The 23,521-nt window shown below is 39.5% G+C and overlaps 1 protein-coding gene across 4 annotated transcripts in view; it reads left to right on the forward strand.

Moving 5' to 3' along the window:
• Positions 1-23,521, forward strand: part of LOC117493439 (bis(5'-adenosyl)-triphosphatase-like) — a 562,060-nt gene that overhangs the window by 25,081 nt on the left and 513,458 nt on the right. For all 4 annotated transcript variants that reach the window (XR_004556966.1, XM_034143996.1, XM_034144011.1 and 1 more), the window contains exon 3: positions 3,364-3,437. The gene's annotated coding sequence lies outside the window, so the exon portion shown is untranslated. The remainder of the gene's footprint in view (positions 1-3,363; positions 3,438-23,521) is intronic.

The raw sequence follows: 23,521 nt of genomic DNA on the forward strand, positions 1-23,521 counted from the left end.
TAAATCTGTGTTACACATTTAATGCCAACTTCATTCTGACTTATTACCACCATTTTTTTTAAAGCTCAATAGAACTAATTTACACAAAAGGGAACCAACTGTTATAGTTTAATAAGAGGCAAACATTTTTGAATGATTTTAAAAGAACATCATACTGTACGGAACCATCCATGTTTGTTTGTTTTTTTGAGGAAATTACCTCTTATTCTGATATACATTTTTTTTTTAAACTGATCATTGACCCGTGAACAACAGGAAGGTTATAAAAACGAAACTACACACCGTTGTTCTGTCAAATGCAACAAACAAAGTCGTTCTTAATAATAACAACCTAGTGAGGCTGTCCAACAACATCATCTCTGACCCCCACCATGAACAGCGAATATGAATTTTTACCATCTAATCGGAGACACAGGGTCCCAGAGTTTAATAAAGTCAGACTGAAGCATCCTTTGTGCTCCAGTCAATCCTCACAGTAAATACAGAGCTGAATCCCAGATCAAATGCACACTGAAGGCTCTTTGAGTATGTTTCTCTCAGTGATTGTGATGGTAGGATAAATGTTAGTTTTTCTTGTATTGTGTCTAAATATCTGTCCTTGTTAATGTTGCAAATGGAGCTGCTCTGACGCAAGTAACATTTCAGACTTGATCTGACGATAAATTATTATCGTATTAGCAGCTGGTCTCCTGGTAATGATATGACATGATCATGAAATGAGCTTGATCTTACAATAGCTGTGGTTATCGCCAGTAGCAGTGCTCAGGTTTCTAACAGAGCAGTAGGACAGGAGTACACTAACCCCTCAGTGGTGGCAAAGTATGAAGTGTACTGTCATCAGTGTGAGCAAATGTGTAAATGTAACAGTCAAAGGGAGTTTGCTCTGCCAAAGATATATAGCACTATTATTTGAGTTTGCAGTCAATTCTGCAGATCAGTGATTTGACTTTGAGCTCTTATCTCTTTACTTTTGTCTGTTAAAGTAAATCTGAGAATATTAGATCTGTCTCCTTGCTGAACCCAGATACACACAGATATTTTTATGTAGCCTACCTTGGTTCACAATATGAGGAACACTCTGTCATATTGCAGACTTAGCTGAGGGAGCTTGAACACTATGCAGACCCCTGACACAATCAAAACATCATGATGCAATGTGAATTAAAGAAACATTAGGGTAGGTGGAAATAAATACTTCATTCGCAGTGCCTTGGTGTATATACATAAAGGTATTTAGGCATGTGAATCTCAAGCACTGCTGTTTATTATTTATGTTTGTTCATGTTTAATAGATATACCTCAGACAGTGACTGTTGGACAAAAAGAAAGAGTTGTGGCATAGAAATATGTTGGATTCTGGAATTAAAACATAATCTTAACAGTTTGGCATATCACCTTTTTAAAATTGTAAGATGTAAGATTTCTCAATGCATGGTGACCAAGTAGACAACAATCTTGAAAGTTGATTATATATTCCCAGGATATGGTGTGCTGTTGGTTGTAACAAGACCAAAGACTACAGATACAATTTAATTTGATCCCTAAGGAGTTAGATTGGCAGGACACATGGTGGATCCAATCAGAAGGGACGGCTGGCAGCAAGCATCGACTTCCAGATCGTGATTGTGTAAGCTGTCAATTTAGCAAGAGTCATTCTTATTTTTATCTTTTAGCACCCGTAGTCAGAAAAATGTGCTTTCAAAACACTTCAACATGGTAAACTTCAGTCGCCATATCATTTCCGTTAGCAGTGTTATGTTCAGACTAAGGAGACACTCCTGGAGATGTACTAACTCTGATGAAGTAGACTGCATCAGGTATAGCTCTGCGCTCCTAATCCACCAGAGATACAAATGTGAAAGTGAAATGACATTACTACTGTAGATGTATCAACGGACTGTCATCGCCCTCTAAGGAATCCCACAGCTAGGGTGGCTAAAGATGAGCACAGAATGTTTTACTATCCCCTATATATTAACTGTTATTTATTGAAGTTAAGTCATGAATACGGTATGGCTTGCATCATTGCTCTCTTGCCTCTGTTGGACAGGTGTGATCCTGCAACAACAATGATTCCTTGTTTGCACACCTAATAAACATGTTGATTGTTCAATATATTGGGACCTAGAAACCTTTGTATGTATTGCTTTCTGAGCAAATACTTCACAAAATATAAGAACATTTATGCTTTTAAGATTACATGTTTACATTTTCATTTGTTTACTGAACTGTCTTTGAAGCTGTCCAGTTTAACATTAAATACCTTAAAGGTCCCATGTCATGCTTTTCTGGTTCTTACCCGTCCCCTTGTGTGTTATGTAGCTTTGTCTGCATGTAAACGGTCTGCAGAGTCACTAACCCTCAAAGTACACCCTGTAGCGAGTAAAACTCTAACACAGAGAAGAACTGTCTATGCTGCCCCAGAACGCCTCCTTGGAGAGATTTTTATTTTTCTGAGTTCCGCAATGTCTCGCTGTCTCGCAGACCCCACGCAGCAACCAGGAAACGACACCAGTAATCCAGCTCACACTGTCCGCTCCTCGAGCCTCAAATGGCGGAGCAGCGAGCCCCCCAACGTCCCCCCAACACGGCACCCAGACCCCACGCAGCATTCTCATCTGTTTGTCATTACTGGTGTCATTTTCTGGTTGCTAACAAACGCCATTGTAACACATAATCACTGATGTTCCGCTGTAACGGTGGTCGACTCATCAGAACAGAGTGAGCGAGCTGACCAATCAGAGCACAGTGGGCTCACAGGGAGGGGGGGGGCAGGAGCTCCAACAAGTCGTGTAGGACAGAGAGTGAATACACATACTATACAGAGATGCTGTATGAGAAACCAATGTGAGTTTGGAACATTGAACAATGTAAATCTATTCTAGTAGACCTCAACAATGGAATTATGATCAGTAGAAATGGCCATGTCATGGGACCTTTAAATAGAGTCAAGCTGATTTCTACACTTTTGGCTTTTTATTTCACTCCTTTCAGTCCGTCTCTCTTTACTAATTAAAACAGCACTAATGCATCAGCTCCTACACTCTCTTGTGTACATGTGGGTGATTGAACTCATTAGCAGAGCTACAGGCGTGACATATACCTGCTGGGATCAGTGGTGGGGGGGGGGGGGGGTGTAGCTGTGTCAATAGTGAAGCTGTGTCAATAGTCAATAGTGAAGCAGCTTCCTGCAGAACGCTGCTGGTCACATGGTCTCTTCACTAATCATTCAGCGGAACATGCCGGTTCACGAGCCCCATATGTTTGATCACAATGTGACAGAACGCTCTTATTAGTCCGCTGTATCGTACACTAATTAAGCGTGTCTTGTTACTTTCTATTCCCTCTGCCCCCCCCCCCCAGCTCCAGCAACACTTCTCTCCATCCTCTCTATAATCACCCACCTACAAGGTCGTGGGAAGCCAGCAAGGTTGAAGGTAAGTGTTTCTACCTGATACAGGATTAAACATTTTTTGCTGCTATTGATTTTCTTTCCTTTTTGCTTTTAAGGGCAAGTTGATTAGGGAGAAAAAAACATTATATGTTGTTTTCACATATTTTCCAAACAAAGCTCACACTAAAAGTGCAGCATTGTGCACACACTGAGCTTCGGTACAGGAAGGCTTACCAGGAAAAATATTTAAAAACTAGTCACTGGATATAAACTGACAGTCTTCCAGCTGCACTGTGAAGTATCACATTAGGAGAAACCAGTTATGTTGACCTGATCTGGAATTTTGTAGATGTTTCTTCTCACTGATGGAAAAGGTGTTTGAGCTAAGTCTTGAACTACTGCAGCTTAATCTGTACATTTCTCCCTTTTTTATTTTACCCCGATACCAACCAAGTCTTTTTAATGTTATTATGTATATGCTTATACAGGTTCCCACCTAATTTAAAAAATGAGGCAGTAGCTCAGTGATAACATCCTGACACAGTGTGTAACAGCAGATAAAACGAGGTATTACGAGCCCCTGGTTTAGGGTGACGGACCCCTGGATTAGGGTGAAGGCCTCTGGTTTAGGGTGACGGGCCCCTGGTTGTGCCACGTACAGGGTCTGCTGTTTACTCCCTTGCAGGGAACGTTGTCATTACTTTAACAGTCAGTGTAACTCAGATGTATGCCAGCAGCTGTTAGAGGTTGTAACACTTCAGCCATGTGCCACTTAACCGTTCAGAGAGTGAAAACTGAAGCAGATGCAAACGCTCCCCGGTCATAATCATGTTAGGAAGCCTGTTTGTGCTCTGCATATGCGTCTAATTTAGCATGAGTTGGTCTGATATTCTGGCATATAAACACAGCCGTGGCCATGGAAGGTATCCGTGGTTACAGCGCTCTCTGTGCACTATGCAGTTTATGTGCATGATTGTTATTTGGCTCAGTGTGCACTTTGTGTGCACTAAGTTCTGTATCTTAGTAACAGCAGGCAGGGCTCCTGATTACCTGTAAATACTTCAACTTCAAGTAAAAAGGAATACTGCTCTCCTTGAGCCTCCATGGCCCCTGCACTTAATGAGAGTATAACGTTTACTTCTGCAGGAACTCCAGTATTCTTTATCACACCTGAAAAAAACACCAAACTTTGACCTGCTGCACTCATGGAGATTTTCTTTTTGAACCGAAAAGGGACTCTTAAAATGAGTTAACCTCAACATGACCCCTGTGTAGAGTTACCCAGTGTTCACTGTACTGAACAGTTTTCTTTTCCTTGAATTTTTTATCGAATTAGTTGAAAAAGATTTACTGAGAACAGTGCTCTCTGGAACAATGTGGTCACATTCTGGTTCTGCAGTATCCAGTGCAAACAGCACTCAGCAGTAGTTGGAGGTAGAAGGGTAAGAGCACCTCAGTTCATTAAGTTCTTTGTATGTTAATGGTAACAGTTTGAAGGTAATTCTTGAGGTACTGGGAGCCGGTGCAGAGCTCTGAGACTGGGAGGACCTGTTCTACTCTTCCAGTTCTAGTCAGGACTCGGGCAGCAGTGTTCTGGATGACACTGTGGCAGGTGTCTGATTTATTTCTTACAGAGACCTGTAAAGACACTGTTGCAGAAATCAAGCCTACTAAAGACAAAGGCTTTAACAGTTTCTCTGGATCGTGTTGCGACTGTTTTCTGTCTTGTTTTCGGACGGTATGCTGACTCTGACCTACATTTCAAAACCCACATCAAAAGAAAAGCAGAGGGCAGATCTACACTAAGACTTCTGAGACTGATGTTTGAAACTGCAGGGCATCGAGTAGAGCGCTAACATCGGGCGGTTCCTTTTTGGCACCAAAAATAATTGTTTCTGTTTTCTATGTACTGTAATCGTCCATAATTGTCAGGGCTTATTGTAATGTCTACCTGAGTGTCATCGCATCATTATGCTATGCTATTTAGTTTTCTTCAAGATGTGAGTGAGACAGTGATCTATTTGAAAAAAACGATGAACCCTGTAAGAGTTAGGACAACAGTTCAGATCTCATTGAATTACAATCATTGTATTAGCTGTGGAGTTATCCAGTAGTGTAATGTAGTAAAGTACATTTACTGTACTTAAATAAGATTGGGTATTTGTACTTTAATTGAGTATTATTCAATCAAAGTACAAATACCCAATAAGCCAATTTTGTACTTTTTACTCCAAAATGAGTTACTAGTTACTTTATAGATTCAGCATATTGGCTAAAACAAAATAAAAGAAAGAGTGAGCTGTTGGAGCTGCTCTCTAACTTCTCTCTTTGCGTAGTGTTAAGTTGGCTGCTGACACCACACATCGGCTGTTGGTTTTTAGTTTCCCAGTTACATGTGGGGCCACTCACCCCCAAGAGTGCTGCTTTCTCTATATTATTCATTTTAATCACATTGCTGTTCAGCTAAGAGGCAGAACGAGGCCCTTCAGAAGCAGCCTGGTGTTACACACTATTTTGTCAGCTCCTAATTGCATTGGTACATTTGGAGTGCCAGCAACATGTATAATGCAAGGAGCTGAACATGTGCAATTACTGCTCATTGATGAGGAGTAAGATGATAAGCGCTGTCACTGTGTTGATGTACTTCAGAGGGAACCATCCGGCATGTTTACCAAAGGTTTATTCCAACCCAGTCTCACATCTAAATGTGTAATAACTACGTTGGTCCACAACTTGGGACGTAGTATTTCTACAAAAACGCCTCTGAAATTGTAGGATCCCTACGTTTTTTTTCACCATTCATTTCCAATGGCCGATGTCCATGTCACGTGATCTTCAACTTTCTCTCCACAGAAAAAAAAAACATGGCCGACATTCGTTTTATTCTCTGTAGAAAATGCATATTTTAAGGTTAGTTTGGCCATTAAAATGCGTTTTGATGTCATTTTAAGCGAGAAATATGAGTTGTTATTTCAGATTATTTGTGCAGTGGATGTACATGACCTTTAGTTTGCTAGTTATTACGAAAATTACTTCAGGAAATTGTGTACATTGTTGCCAACGTGGTTGCTAGGGACGCTGCTATCGGTTAACCCAGGGGTGGGCAAACTTTTTAGCTCGGGGGCCACTATGAGTTTTAAATTTGACAGACGGGCCGGGCCAGTAGCAGATGGGTAAAAAAATATTTAGCTGTCCACTCCTCATTATACACTCGGCATTCAATGTTGACTTTTCTTTTCTTTGGTCCACTCATTGTTACAGATGCAGGTTCAAAGGTGAATTAGGTTCAAAGGTGAGTTATTGCGTCATTGCGTCATCGTTTGCGTCATGACGTAACCGTTTACGTGCCTTCTAATGACCCACACAGCGTTTTACGTCGCTGATTTTCTCCGCAACACCGCTCACAACAACATCAATAGAGGACTGCGTCGGGTAGTTTTTAATTATACAAAACCAGATTAAATTAAAGAACTACTTCTCCAACCTTGTACCTTTCTCCAGAGTGCCGTGGTGCATTGTTTATTAATGTGGTTCAGCTGCATTACTGCCTGCTGCAGCACTGCTCGTCTACCGGAGTTTATTCTCCCGTTAACTCGCGGCAGCGGCCGCTGTAAAGTTTTCATTGTCTGACTGTCACACAAGCAGCTGATAAATATCCCCCATCCCCATAAGTGAATGCGTTTTAGTCTGAAAGCTGTTCGGTATCACAACGCTGTTATGAAAGTTTCTCTGGCATTCTACAGGTGATGTTAGCATAGCAACCGAAGCTAATCAGACTATCTTGACTACTTGTTGCTATCATATTGTGGCATAAGCCGTTTTCTACACGCATATTTTACCGGCGTAGTTTTTGTTATGATTTTACTTGTGATAGCCACATGTAGCCCATGTATTTATTCCATCCGATAGCTGCAATAATACAAAACAAAAGGAAAACGTCTGCCTCTTCACAATGGTCAATAACAGTGAACGGATGGTTATTAAAGTAAGGTAAAATGAACAGAATCACACTAAGCCTGGTTAGTGTTGCCTGACTTTATATAAGTGTTTTTTATAAGTGTGTGGTCGCGTTCTAGTCACTTTGCTTAGCGCTACTGCTTGTTACAACTTGTATTCGCCGTACTCGCCATGAACTGTTATTGCTCAGGTTAATCTCGACCCCCTCCAATGTAAGCGTGACGTATTTGGTTCTTGGATCTTGCCGGGTTGCCGAGTGGGGCCAGCTGAGAGAATAGACCAGACTCCAGCAAAGGTAAATTGTGTCTATAGTGCGCCATCTAGTGGGATCAACTGAAATGTCCGGTATTGCAGGAAAAAGGCAAAATGAATGCGGTCTTTACTATAATTTGGACAATCTTGTACCAATATTCGGCGGGCCAGATTCAAAAGCCCAACGGGCCGTATATGGCCCGCAGGCCTTAGTTTGCCCATGCCTGGGTTAACCTGTTGCGCACCGCCCCCCCGGTACCGGGCGGAAAAACGCGTCATTTGCAGGAAACAACGTCTAAGGAATCTTAATATTTAATAAACTATGAATGTTTTATATCCATGTAACAGGAAGAAACTCAGCTAACTGATCTTATTAATTTTTTTTTCCCAAAAAAAAAACCACAATGCTAACACTCAGCCTCTGCGCCACGAGCGAAAAAATGCTAACCTATCACTGCACCTAAACTCACTCATAACTCCCTTATTACTTATCCTAGATGCACAGCCAACCCATCGATTAGCATCGCCTGGAGACACAGAATCTGGGGGTGCCCACCTCAACACTCAGTGATAAACATTTGCGACGCTATAAACGAAGACGTACATCAAAACATGTGGCGCTAGGTAGCTACAAACGCTAACATGGCTTATCTTGGTCAAAACTGGTCTTCAATGGCATTAAAATGATACAAAACGATGCTGCAGTTAATCCATAGGTTCATCCTATGTGTCTGTGTCCTCTTTGAAATGATTTCTGATAATCCATAAGCAATAAAACTGCTTTTTTCGTTTCCAGATGTCAGAGCGAGAGATCGCTTCACTCTGGTGCAAACCTGCATGCGCGAAGCCCCCACCGTTTGTTTTCACAATGAGTGTGTGTGGGGGACTCCCCCTTCGATTCTATTGGCTCTAACGGTCAGAAAGAGGTGTCAACCATCAAAATCGAGCAAGGGGGGCCAGAGATATGAAAAAAATAACATTTTCACCCAAATCACCTCAGAGGTGGAGTTCTTTTGGCTAAACCACTCTAAAAAGGTCAAATGTCACTTGTTTTGCATCAATCTTGATACAGGGTACTTATTATATGTTGTACTTTGGATTCCTAAAGCTTTTAGTCTACTAACCCATCATCCAAGGGTGGTTTTCACTATAAGTAAAACATAATCTTTGGACGGACACTATAATTTACAGTTTTTTACTATGTAAAATCTGAACTTTCTTTAAAATAAAAAACATCTATATTGATTCTGACTTTTCTACATCCAACTCACAGGTTTATCATTACTTTGAGAAAAAAGATTATTAATTTAACCCTTTTAGAAGGGAAGATATGGTCATTTGTTCTGGGAATGTCATTTTCGAGCCTGAGACCTGAAAAACAGGCTCAGAGCTTAACAGGTTAAACATTGTGTATGTTCTCAAATTGTGATATTAAAACGTCTTTGCCCTCATTTATTTCTATTGCTGTTAGCGCACAACTCGAACGTAGCAGTTTCACAAAAATGCCTCAGGAAATTGTGTACATGCAACGTCTTTTAAAGGTGAGGTAGGTAAGTTTGAGAAACCGGCTCGAGATACACTTTTTGTTATATTCCATGGAATGCTCTTAACATCCCGATAGCAATGAATATCTTAAGTGCTTTGACAAAAAATCCATAAAAAAGTCATCTGTGGAAGCCGTAGTACTGTAAAAAGTACGACCAATCATTTTAGCCGGCCCAGCTAAAATAACTGGATGGCCTACCTGCCTGTCAGCCTTCCATCTGTGCACAAACTTATCTCGTGCCCTCATTGGTCATGTGCGCGTTCGTGTGTGTTGGAGGAGGGGCTCTGTAAGGAAGTGGCAGATTTTCTCCGGTTGTGTATTTTCAAATTCTAGCGATCTCGAGCCGGCTTCTCCGAAATTACCTACCCCACCTTTAAGTGTTTGCTAACAAGCATGTTGTTTAAGCATTCTCTCTGATGTTATATGATTTATGTTATGTTGTGTAACTGTTTAATGGTGTTATCTTTATTGTTAGTGCACGGCGCAATAACGCCTCTTATATTATGATATTGCTACGCACCCCCTTCCCCGTCAATTTATATTGTGTTGGTCCACAGCACAAACGTATTAGTTTTGGTAGTGTGTTTCGTGCCTGCACGTCTTTTTGTCCGGTCGGGTCTTGGAAGCTGTGTGGTTCATAAAAACATTTTCTTACTCAATATCAAGCCACGATTATTGTTTTTATTTTAAATTGTATAATGTCAGACTTTTTTTGCCGTCCGTGAGGAAAATAAATGGGGCTCAGAATACTGAAATCTGTATTTTTTAAATCTCTTTTTCCTTCTAATTTGTTATTCTTTTCTAAATAACACACTGTTATTTACTCAACAATAACACACAATTATCCTTGTTTTTATTTATTTGTTTAATTCTATAATGTCGAGCTTTTTTGCCGTCCGTCAGGAACTGAATTTCAAAATAAAGTAATTCATAATATTATGTATGAAATGATTTTGTCTATTAACTAGAGCGCCGGGTCATGTTATGACCGTCTTTTCTATGTTGCTGTGGGGTTTTTCCATCGGTTTGGGGTTTAAAATATCAAAACAGTAATAAGCCAATAAGTAATAAGCCTTATCAGCCATAGCTATCAACAGAATTGCGTTGCCAGGCAACAGCTTGGGGTGAAAACAGTATTTCCGGTCTTGAAGTTTTCATAGTAAAACCGGAAGTATTCCCCTCACTGTCAAATTATTTTCCAGAGATATCTGCAGTACTCATCCACAGGGTTCATACGGGTGCTGTAAATCCTTGAAAATGCTTGAAATTGTACGAGGTGTTTTCAAGTGCTTGAAATTGTAAATGCTTTACTTCGCTTTTTAGATTAAAAGAAAATAAAGAAGTCGAAGTGCGCTTAATTGCTTCGCTTTTACATAAAACAGCTCCGCTCCGGCCTATGCGCGTGACCTGCAAGTGTTTTTGTTACATGTGTGACCTGGGCATTCTGATGAGAGTGATAGATGACAGTATGCCAGGAGGTTGCCATTTCAACGAGCGTTGGCTAGCAGAAGACAAATACAAGCCATGGCTAAGACGAGGGTCAAGCCCACGAGTAGCCTCCTGCAAAGTTTGCAAAAATAACGATGTGAGAGTCTGCGCTGACGAGCAATTGCAGGGGACAATCATTTCAGAGGAGCGTACCTATGTTATGTGCGTTACAGTCGCCATCCTGTGGTGTTCAGAGGATGAAGCACTCACTATTGTAATTCAACCCAGTCTCACGGCATTTTGTGATATAGTCACGAAATATAATCTATTGATTCGACACAGAGCGATTTTAAAAGCAATGTATTTCTACTGGTAGTATGTTTCGTGCCTAAACCAAATGTGACTTGCTCTATCGAAATCAGTCACATTGACCGGAAGACACATTTTCGTTTGTATTACTGGTCTGGGGGAAGCTCGCGAGTGTGTTTGTGTTTGTGTATTTTTGTGTTTGTGTGTATTGTGTTTGTGTACCGGGGAAACACTCACGAGAAACACCGGCTGTTGTTATGCCTGCTGTGACGTTAAATTATTCCGTTCTCCGCTTGTAATTATGCCGTTACAAGCTTCAAAGTTGTATTTATCATCTGAATTTGCTGAAATAAGTTTAATATTCTGAAAGCCAATACTTTGTTTATTTGAAAAGAGATGAAAACAAACTGTCCCGGACCCTGTCGTGTTATCTATGATTACTATACGCCTTTACTTCATAAGTTCAGCGGAGGGAGGGGGAGCGGCGCTGCGGAAGAGCAGGGTGCGAGTTGAGAGGTGCCTCTTCTTCCCTTTACAAGCTTCACAAATGTATTTATCATGAGATTTTGGCAATTAATCGGCAAACAGTTCTGCAAGCCAAGACTTTGTTTATTTAAAATCAAACAAAACACCCGAACCCTGAAAAACGAGTTTTTTTTACACAAATCCACGTTTATTTTTTAAATGAGCCGTATATAAAAAAATATATTCAGATTTCAGTATTCTGAGGCTCTGAGCCCCATTTCTTTTCCTCACAGATGGCAAAAAAAGCCCGACATTATACGATTTAAAATAAAAACAATAATCGTGGCTTGATATTGAGTAAGAACATGTTTTTATGAACCCCACAGCTTCCGGTCTTCCAAGACCCGACCGGACAAAAAGACGTGGTGCAGGCACGAAACACACTACCAATAGAAATACATTGCTTTTAAAATCGTTCTGTGTGACACGAAAAAAAGGGGAAAATCGTGTTGGTGAACACCAACACGATGGTGCAAAGAACTACGGCAGATGTGTAATATTTAATGCAGCCGAACCGTGTATTACAATGCCGTTATGTGATAACTTCCAAAGAGAAAAGCAAGAACACTCGGAATAAAGTATTATTTTATTTTTTTAAAATGTTTTCCGATTTCATATCGCATAAACACCATATCCCGAAGTGCATTGTGGCGTGATTTTAGCCTATCAAAACCTCTGAAAAAAGAAATGTGTCTCTCAGAATCGAAAGAGAAAAACCTATGGGAAAAACACAAAAGCATTGTACACAATTTAAACCAATTAATGTTGTATAATTAACAAGGATAAACTGATGTTTTTTAGTGGATGAGTACTGCAGATATCACTGTTAAATCATTTGATCATTGGTTTTATTATGAAAACGTCGAGACCGGAAATACTGTTTTCAACCTGTAACTTTACATGGAAGCTACCGCATATACACGTTCTCCTGTCGAAACCTCAAATCATCTTCGTAATATCTATCAAACTATAGATCCTACATATCGACTGGACGTGGATTCTAAAAGTACAATATACACTTCTCGCTAGAAATCTAATCAAAAAGCATTTTAATGGCCAAACTATCCTACAATTTAGGATTTTACAGAGGGTTATTTGTGAATAAACGACCATCTGTAACGTTTGCATTCAACGGGAGCACTAGAGGGCCAAAACTTTAAAACTTTAGGTCGTATTAAGCACTTCAACAAACAACATATTTGGTCGCAATAAGGGCTTGAACAATCAGCCCATTTGGTCGTATGAGTTGGAGGACTTGTTGTCCTGAGACCGTGGTAAATAAAAAAAGTCATAACAAGCACACAGGATCGTTTAGTGTTGTTGTAAAGTTAATCTTTTGACTATCAGTAAGGCAGAATAACACTTCCTTTTGACTACCAGTATTTGTGCAAAGCTAACAAGTGATGAGCTATCTTTGCCTGTCTCTTTTTCTAGATGCAACAACAGTTAAACGAATGGTTTCTGTCACCTGAAGAGTGATGCAACAAGCTAAAACATTGAAATGTTGAACAATTCCTTTGAAGAATGTAAATTAGTAACGGCAACACAAACTTGGTGACAGTGGGTGACTGGTAAAGACAAATGTTAATGTCGATCAAATAATTATGTCAATAAAAACAGTGGTCACATTTTTACTTCCTTATTTATGCTTAAGAAATAATGAACAAGAACCCAAATATCAGTAACTAAAGTAAACTCAAAAACAGCATGCCTGTCTGTGTGTATAAAAGGGAAAAATGTTACTCCTCATCAAAAAGGGATTTCAGAACAGAAAATATTTCTGACAGACCATTAAACTCAAATATGGTGCTGTTATCGGAGTTCCCCCATTTTGCACAGTAGTCAGAGGTCTCCTGCCACTGTTCCACACATCTTTTGCAGCCAATGATGCTCTTGCAACATTGTGTGAAGACTGGCTCTTCGATGAACCCTAAAAAGACAATTGAGAAAACCTAGTCATTCTCTGTATGCATGTCCCTGTTAAATATTGTTGGTGTATTGGGTGATAGTGTTTACTTTTAACACAACTTTAATGCTGTGGAAAATGTCTGTTATTATAGCATAGTATGGCCTGTTACACAAAGGCAAGGCAAGGCAAGGCAAGGCAAGTTTATTTATATAGCACCTTTCAACACAAGGTAATTCAAAGTGCTTTACAAAAATGGAAGACATTTTAAAAATGGCATTTAAAATCAGTCATTAAAAAGGAAAGATAATAAAATAAACATTAAAAGAAAAAATACATGGATAAAAGTTCAAAGTTACAGTGCAGTTTAAGATGTGAATAGTTCAATTAAAAGCAGCGGCAAAAAGAAAAGTCTTCAGCCTGGATTTAAAAGTAGTAAGAGTTGCAGCGGACCTGCAGGTTTCTGGGAGTTTGTTCCAGATATTCGGAGCATAATAACTGAATGCTGCTTTACCATGTTTAGTTCTGACTCTGGGGACAGAAAGCTGACCAGTCCCTGAAGACCTGAGGGTTCTGGATGGTTCATAATTTAGCAGTAGGTCAGACATGTATTTTGGGCCTAAACCATTCAAAGCTTTATAAACCAGCAACAATATTTTGAAATCTATTCTTTGACACACAGGAAGCCAGTGTAAGGACTTCAGAACAGGAGTGATGTGATCCACTTTCTTAGTGTTAGTGAGGACTCGAGCAGCGGCGTTCTGAATTAGCTGCAGCTTTCTAATAGATTTTTTAGTGAGGCCTGTAAAGACACCATTGCAGTAGTCGAATCTACTGAAGATAAAAGCATGGACAGGTTTTTCCAAATCCTGCTGTGACATTAGTCCTTTAATCCTAGATATGTTCTTTAGGTGATAGTAGGCTGATTTAGTAACTGTTTTAATGTGACTGTTGAAACTCAGGTCAGAGTCCATGACTACACCTAGATTTCTGGCTTTATCTGTTGTGTTGAACATTGCAGACTGAAGCTCAGCGCTAACTTTTATACGTTCTGCCTTGGCTCCAAAAACCATTACCTCAGTTTTATCTTTGTTTAATTGGAGAAAGTTCTGACACATCCAGTCATTGATTTGTTCAATGCACTTACTCAGTGTTTGAATTGGAGCATAATCTCCTGGTGAAATTGTTACGTAAATTTGTGTGTCATCCGCATAGCTATGGTAACTTATTTTGTTGTTTTTCATTATCTGAGCCAGTGGTAGCATGTAGATGTTAAAGAGAAGAGGCCCCAAGATGGAGCCTTGAGGTACCCCACATGTCATATTTGTCAACTCAGATGTGTATTTACCTATAGAAATAAAGTTTTTTCTGTCCTTTAAGTAGGACTCAAACCAATTTAGAACTGTTGCCGAAAGTCCCACCCAGTTTTCTAGTCGGTCTAGTAATATGTTGTGGTCAACAGTGTCAAATGCAGCACTGAGATCTAATAATACTAACACTGAAGTTCTGCCACTGTCTGTGTTTAAGTGGATGTCATTGAAGACCTTTACAAGAGCAGTCTCAGTGCTGTGGTTTGGACGAAATCCTGACTGGAACACATCCAAACAGTTATTTAAATGCAAGAAGTTACTCAACTGTTGAAATACTACTTTTTCAATGATTTTACCTAGAAATGGCAGGTTTGATATTGGCCTGTAATTGTTCATTACTGAGGCATCTAGATTATTCTTTTTTAAGAGCGGTTTAATGACTGCAGTTTTCAGGGCCTCTGGAAAAATACCTGAGTGAAGAGATGTGTTTACTATATGAAGTAGATCTGAGGCCATGCAAGGAAAAACATCTTTGAAAAATCCTGTTGGAATAATATCAAGGCAGCAGGAGGAGGATTTCAGAAGTTGAATAATGTCCTCTAAGTTTTTACCATTAATCTGATGGAATTGTGTCATGGTGTTTGAATTGATATTAGGTGGACATAGGGACAAAACATTTGCTGTACCTGATGTAGAGGCACTGACTGCTTGTCTAATTTTCTGAATTTTGTCAGTGAAGAAGGAGGCAAAATCATTGCACGCCCTGGTGGATAGAAATTCAGAGGCTACTGACACTGGGGGGTTAGTTAGTCTGTCGACGGTAGCAAACAAGGCACGTGCGTTGTTTTTGTTTTTGGTAATGATGTCAGAGAAGAAAGACTGTCGTGCGTTTTTCAATTCCAAATTATAAAGGCCAAGTCTCTCTTTATAGATTTCAAAGTGAACCTGGAGATTTGTTTTTCGCCACCTACGTTCAGCTTTTCGACACTCTCTTTTTTCTGTTCTCACGGTCATGGCCTTTCTCCATGGAGATATTTTCTTGCTAATCACTTCCTTTACCTTAGTTGGAGCAATGGTATCTATAACATTTTTAATTTTTGAATTAAAATGATCTACTAGCTCATTTACTGAGATGTTAGCAGGGGCAAGTGTGGATGAGAAATTATGAGTAAACATTTCCCTAGTATTTTCAGTTAAATATCGCTTTGTGGTTACCTCTTTCTGAACATTTTTGTGAACAGAAATAGAGCTCTCAAAGAAAACACAGGAATGATCAGAGAGTGCAACATCAGTCACCACAACCTTTGAGATATTCAGACCCTTTGAGATAATTAAGTCCAGAGTGTGCCCCTTATTGTGCGTGGGCTCCGCCACATGCTGAGTCAGTCCATAGTTATCAAGAACACAAAACAGTTCTTTAGCCCCTCTGTCCTGGGGGTTGTCAACATGGATGTTAAAATCACCAACAATGACTAAACGGTCAAAGTCAATACACACTATAGACAGCAGTTCAGTAAAATCATCAAAAAAGCTTGCACAGTATTTGGGTGGTCTATAGATATTTAGGAACAGAGCTCGAGAGGAGCATTTCAGCTGAAGGGCCACATATTCAAAAGAAGCAAAGTCCCCATAAGATGTCTTCCTGCATTGAATGGAATCATTGAACAAAATAGCAACTCCACCCCCTTTCTTATGCATTCTTTCCTGACTCATAAAACTAAAGTTGGGAGGGGTTGATTCGATAAGAACAGCTGCACTGTTATTTTGTTCAATCCAAGTTTCCGTTAAAAACATAAAATCGAGATTGTGCTCAGTGATAAAATCATTGATTAAAAATGTTTTTCCTGCCAAAGACCTGACATTTAATAAAGCTAGTTTAAGTTTGTTAAATACACTATCAGTAAAACATTTTGTGACAAGCTGTGGCTGACATGGAATCACTGCTAAATTTGATAACCTCACACAAACGTTTGAGCACTTCCTGTTTCTAAGCTGATTTACCGCTCTTAATCTATTACCTATCAACACAGATATCGGCAAAGCTACTGGCAGGCAGGGCCCCGGCATGTGCTGGAAAGAGTTGAGAGTGCCATATGCCCTTGAGCCTGGACCCAGCACATATCAGTAAAAGTTTGTTGCGTTTTGTACACACACATCCTTATCCAGACAAAGGTCTGTGTCAGTACAGATGTAGCACTCCAGATAGGACTCCAGCTTACAGCTTCCTGCCTGCTTCCTGCCTAAGACCAGCATCTGGGAATGTTAAGTCCTCCCACTATTTTCCAAGAGGGCGTTGCCAGATTTTCAATTTCAGGATTTAACCAGGAGATGGCGCTTCATTCACAAATACAGAAAGACAACTTTTCATGGACTTTCAGTTTTGTTTAGAGGAGCACACATCAATATTTTAGATCAAATAAAGTATATCTAATCTTGTAATTCAATAATATATAGTCTTTATATATTAAATAATCATAATAATAATGTAAATGTTTACATTACACTTCTTTATTTGTCATGCGGTCTACCTACGCTGTAAAATGTATTATCTCTTCGATTTACATACGGCATCTATTGCACTTCTGTCCATCCTGGGAGAGGGATCCCTCCTCTGTTGCTCTCCCCGAGGTTTCTCCCATTTTTCCCTTTGAAATGTGGGTTTTTACTGGAAGTTTTTTTCCTTGTACGATGTGAGGGTCTAAGGACAGAGGGTGTCGTTTTCTCATACTGATATTCTGAACAAACTGTGCTGTTGTATGTGCTGTAAAGTGTCTTTACTGTAGGGTATTTTTTATTATATGTACAGCACTTTGGCTCGACCAAAAATCGTTTAAAAATGTGCTATATAACTAAAACTTGATTTGATTTGATTTGATGCTCATACTTTTACCTTTACAATCGTTTGCAGTATATTTTTTGTATATTTTTGTGTTTGCTTCCTCCTGCTCCCTTTCGGACACATACTGTATGATTTATTATTATTATTAATATGAAGATATTATTAAGATAAGATAAGATAAGATGTTACTTTAATTGAACATTTTAGTTTAGAATGTGCTATCCCACGGTAATTCAGAAGGCTCACAGGTCACATTCCGACCATTATTTAAAACAATAGGTGCTTTCATAATAATGATGAGAAACTATGAAATAAGAAATGAATCAAATTAAAATGTAATTATCATATCATATATTATATAGTGTATTGTATTATTAACCTGTTAACCTCTTAAGCACGGCGGTCCCCCCATTGGACCCCTCCCACCGTTTTGTTTTCGAGATAATGTCTCAGGGCTTCTTAACATTTATGAAACTATTAATGTGTAGCACCAGATTAACGGGAAGAATCTCAGCTAACTGAAGATATGAACCATTTTTACCAAAACAAAACACAAGTCTCATAAGAAGCGTCTAAATCAGGGGTTCCCAACCCCCGGTCCGCGGACCGGTACCGGGCCGCGGAGGTGTTACTGCCGGGCCGCGAAATAGCTGTGAGTTTATCGTAATATTTGCAGAATTATAAATATATAAAAATATTTTATCATAATATTTTTTCATAATAATTTTCGCACCTGTGCCACCAGTCATTATTTCATCCAGTAGCTAGTTAATCTTTCACCAGAAAACCGTTGAAAATGGCTTTTATGATGTTCCGAGGGATTCGGCGGCTCAGCCTAAGGTCTCAGCCTCTTGTGCGCACGAGCATGTTACTGGTGCGCCAAGTAGGAAGAGGAGCGCACAGGAGACAACCATTTGATTGCAGACTGTTATGTTTATGTGGGGAAATGGTGGTGCATACATTATTTGAGATAGATTTCAAACTCGGACTTCATTTTAAGGACATGTCGGCCAGGGGTGTAGAGCTATTTGTTTAAGCACTGGATTGGACTCGGTAAAGAGCTGTGCCTTTTTACGCACCGCCTTCGCTGTGTTTAACTTAATCAGAACAGTTTAAGAGTGACTGCAGGCTGCTACGTGTTAACCAAACACACATCTACACAGATCGAAATGCCCGATTACTCCCCCTTTTATTAGTTTTATGAAGGAGATGTCCAGTCAGTCACCAAGGCGCATGATGTGTGTGAGTATGTGCTCTGCTCAGCTCAGCTCTGTGTGTTCGGTGTGTTTGTGTCTGTCCGACACCGGCATATATGCGGCTGTTCCCAAAACATATGAGCTACCACTAAACAACTCACAGTCTGAAAATTACCATTAATAAAAACCCTGAACGTTTACTTTTCGTTTTACACATCGTTTTAAGATGTAAACGTGTCATTTAGAAATGCGCGTTCCCGTGACAAGGGGGGCATTTCATTATGGGGGTGCATAATTTGACACAACACCGGCAATGCGCGATAGAAACAACAGGAACTGCGACAGCATAAATATGCGAACACAAACCTACAGACTGCTGGAGAAGAGATATCACAGGGGGAGGTTGGGACACACACATTCCGATGGCCAATTAGTTTTAAACAAAGAGTATACTCAACATAGGCCTACAGTAGGCATGGGGGGTGGGGGCTGGTGAACGGTATGGTCAATGTTTGTAAACACTGTGACATTTTGACTTTATTTGATCATTTCAGTTAAAAACTAACGTTCATATTTCTCTTTTTGAGAAGAGAAATATGAATATGTTAGTGGCTGACCCAGCCCCATGGTCTGTCACAGTAGTGCGGGAAAGAGAAGTGCACTGTTTTGCCTGGCTGGACCTGTAATTTACAGGAAAGGAGTGCGCGCTACTAAAGAGACGTGATACCATGGAAACCAAACAATGGTGTAGCTGTATTGAAGTCCGAGTGGAAACTTTGGAGCGTTATGTTAGAATGAAACAGCCAGGTCGTGACTCACAAAAAAAAAGTGTTACTTCACTAACTGTAAGCTTGTCACTCAGAGTAACCTACAGTTAACTTAACTGCTGGAGAAGAAAGATCAGGGGGGGGAGAGAGCTGTGGCTGATGGGCCATTAGGTGTGTAAACACACAGCTGAGAGCTGCCGTTTCATTCAGACTGTTTAAAAAACGATAACGGACTATTTTTCTTGGCGGATGCATGTAAATTTAAATCAATACATACAACTATTTTTTAAATCAATAAAAACATTTTCTAAATCCATAAAAGCATTTCAATTAATATTGGGAGTCATGTCGTTACTTTGTTGAGAATGTGGCCATGTAATAAGCGGGATAATTTGCAGCGACTTGGTCATTATGGGGAAAAATAACACCCAGGGATCAAGATCCCTCCGCTACGCGGATCTTGATCTGCCTGACAAGGCTCCATTAAAATATAAATATTATTAGTGAATTACTGAGTTTAGGCACGTTAATAACGTTTTAATGAAGTTGAATACAGTATATTCATATTTGTCAGTGATTTCATGTCAATTCGGCGAACATAAACATAAATGATCGTGGTGAAGATGATGATTAAATTAGGATTAAAAATCGAGAGCCGGCTGCATTTCCTCTCGTTCGTTTTTTTCGACTAAACAACATTATTTTGTTAAATAACAACATGGTGATGTTTTGTAAATGATTACATGTCTCTTATTTAGCACAGACTATGATCCTATCCGTGACATATGGATCTTAACAAAGATCCGCTATACAGTAGTACCAGACATACTGTACATCCAGCGTACTGTATCGAAGTTGATTTCACATGAGCTCCAGTGTGGAACCTCACTGAACCCCCTGGTGGATCAATGATCCATTGCAGCTGGCTTCACAATAATTAAATGTATTTATCACGGGGGCGGTCTCAAGTGAAACTGGAGGTTGTCTCTTGATCGCGGGCAGATCACGGGCAGACCCCGTGCCGACCACGGCCCTCGCGTTTCAAACTGTCCTAAATGAGCTGCTACATCTGTACATGCAATTACCTGTAGTGTATAGGACACAAATGACCTTGTTATGTGAATGTAAAAATGCGTATTTGTACAATGGTAGACACAATATTAAATGGATTTAAAGTTACCTTGTGTGTGTGAACATTATTCAAGTATCCATTGCATACTTACTCAAACAAACAACACAGCAAAAACCTTGCTTGATGATCTGTAGCTGGGAAGGACTCAGCTACAGCTCTTTGAGTGGCAGTCAGATTGGTGAGCTCTCTGATTGCTGCAGTGACATCTGATAAGCTCTGTGATGCCAGTACCAGCTCTTCAATTGTTTCTGTCACTTCTCCAATGCCTGCAGCATGTTCATCGTTTCTCCTGTTAAACAGAAACAACATAACACATAGTTAATGGTACTGTTAAATCGTTTATGCTAATCGTGGTCTTACCGTTTGTTTGAAATATTATAAAATGCAAGTGTTTTATTTATGAATGACTTGGCCAAGTCAGGGCTGTTTTCCATGGGGTTTATATTAAATGTTATAAATAGTTCAAAACAAGACAGCAACATTGCAATAGGGTGTATCAAGGTAAATTGCTAATCTTGATTATGGGGAAAAGTTTTTAGTTTTTTTATTGACAGGCACTTTTTTTTGGTGGGGGAACCCGTTCACTAGCAGCATGCACAAGTGTTAATAAATAAGCAGTAATGGCCAGAAGATATGTGCTGATTTTAAATAAAAAACTGTTGTTTTTAATAGTCGGAATAAGAAAGCTTAAGGATAAAAGAAAAGAAGAAAAACACAATGTACTTCAATGATTGAATAATGTATACGAGTAATATGAATACATAAGATACCTCACTCTTATCCGCTTTGTGCCTTGCAACTCCTGAAAGTCCCGTTCTGGTTTGTTTCCAGTATTGTGACCCTTAGGAGTGGAAAAAAACAATATAACTTAAGTGGCTAGTTCAGTCATGAGTAGTATTGTGGCATGTAATATATACACATAATTCATTAATATTGCGCACCTGTTGTTCCCTCTGACTCCAACATTTCATTTCCCTGGGCATCGGTTAATATAATGGGGTCATGACTTCCAATGGCATCTTGCACCTTTCCAATGATCCCCTGAATGGAAGCCTCGCATTCCTAAAACCGGACAACCACCATTCTGCTGGGACTCAGTCTCCCACCAACCAGCTCAGCAAGGTACACTGATCTGTAAGAATATCATACCCACATAAATGCTATGACACTGAAGGCATTAATAATCATAGCAATGGTTAATACATATGTGTAATTTATATATCAACAAAAGACAATGTAGAGCATTCTTTAGGGAATAATGTTAAAATCTGCATAAAGTGGTATTAACTATTATTACACAATAACTACGAATTATACAAAGAATGGAAACTGGATTTGAAATGGTAATTTCATAATTTCAAATCTTATCTATCTCTTTTTCAACTAAATGAAATTATAATTCATTTCCCATCTCGTAATTAGTACATTTTAAAATAATGTTTCACAGTAATTTAGTAAGCGACTTTAAGGTTACCTTTGAAATGTTTTGGAGACAGTGGCCCTTGGGGGGCTGAAGCCCGCTGTGCAGCTGAACTAGCAGAACCAGTTGCAGGTGTTCGCATGAAGGAAAATCGTTGGCCCATGTTACTTGAAGCTGATGGCGGGACATCGTCCTCACCATGCACCTCATAGTGACCTCTGGGAGTGAGATCATAGGAGTTGAAAACACCTGATGCTCCAGGAAACAAGGCCACGTTCGCGTCATCACTCACATACAGACTTTGAGATGAGACCTGTCAAAAACAATCATAAGTAAATTAACTCCTAGTGCTAGTCGTTACTTCCAAACCTTTATATATTCTTGTGACTACTGAGGAAACCTCACCAAATGGTGAACCTCTAAATTAAGTGATTATTATTATAATTATTCACATTATAATAATAATAATAATAATTCACGTTCAGGCGGACTTCAAGGATGCAAAATCCCCAACAACTAGGCTAACAGGCTTCACAAAGGCACAGAGCTGTAATGTTAGCTAGTAGCTAGCTATTCCCTGATTGTAGTCTATGTAGTATTATTTTTATTTTTACCTGAAAAATGCGACTTAGTTTTTCTGCAGTCATATCTTCTTCTCTGAGACACACTCTTTTACTGTTGCGAAAAACTACGTACTGATCCATGTCTATTAACTTGCACCGTACTTTTTGACCCTCTACTTCCGAGCACATGGATGGATAGAGACACACAACCGTCCTCATCTGCGCTCTTATTTTGTAAGGTAACTTCCCTGTTTTCTAGTGATTTTATTTTTTGTTTTGAGAAGTAGAAAATGAAAATCATCCTGTTTTTTAAGTTTAGTAAATCCCTTTTTGACCATGATAAAGAAAAACGCAGTTTTTTGTTTTTGAATATCCATTTGTGAAAAGAAAATCCAATGAACAAAACATACACTGACCCTCCATGGCACCTGCATTTAATTGTGGGTTTAAAGTGTCTGCAACAACAGGAACTCAAGTATTCTTTATCACGCCTGAAAAAAAAAATCAAACTTTCACCTTCTTCACTCATGCAGCTTTGTTTTTATTTTTATGGGGGAAGAGACAGTAGGCGCTTTCACACCGGAGTACTTTTCCCAGGAATAGTTCCGATAGTTCTTGGGATTTTGCGTTCACACCAAAAAGATCTGGAACTACAACTTTGTTCGTTCGCACGAACCTTTTCACCCCCAGATAGTTCCTGCTAGAGAGCAGGGACTTTCCTGGGGAGAAAATGGTTCGTGGGTGTGTCGGCCACACTAACAATTTCTGATTGGCTGGGCGAATTGCAAACCACGCCCCGTATAACTCCGAAAAGTTTTGTGAAGCCGCCATTTTATTTGCTCGCCACATTTTTGAATATCTTAGGCCCTAAATTATATTTGAAAACATTAAATAAAATATATTGTTATATTTTTCATTAGTTTTACCAAAATAACTTGATTTAATTGTATTTAAAGGGGACCTATCATACAAAATGC

This window comes from Trematomus bernacchii, unplaced genomic scaffold (assembly GCF_902827165.1).
Source record: "Trematomus bernacchii unplaced genomic scaffold, fTreBer1.1, whole genome shotgun sequence".
Classification (NCBI taxonomy): Eukaryota; Metazoa; Chordata; class Actinopteri; order Perciformes; family Nototheniidae; genus Trematomus; species Trematomus bernacchii.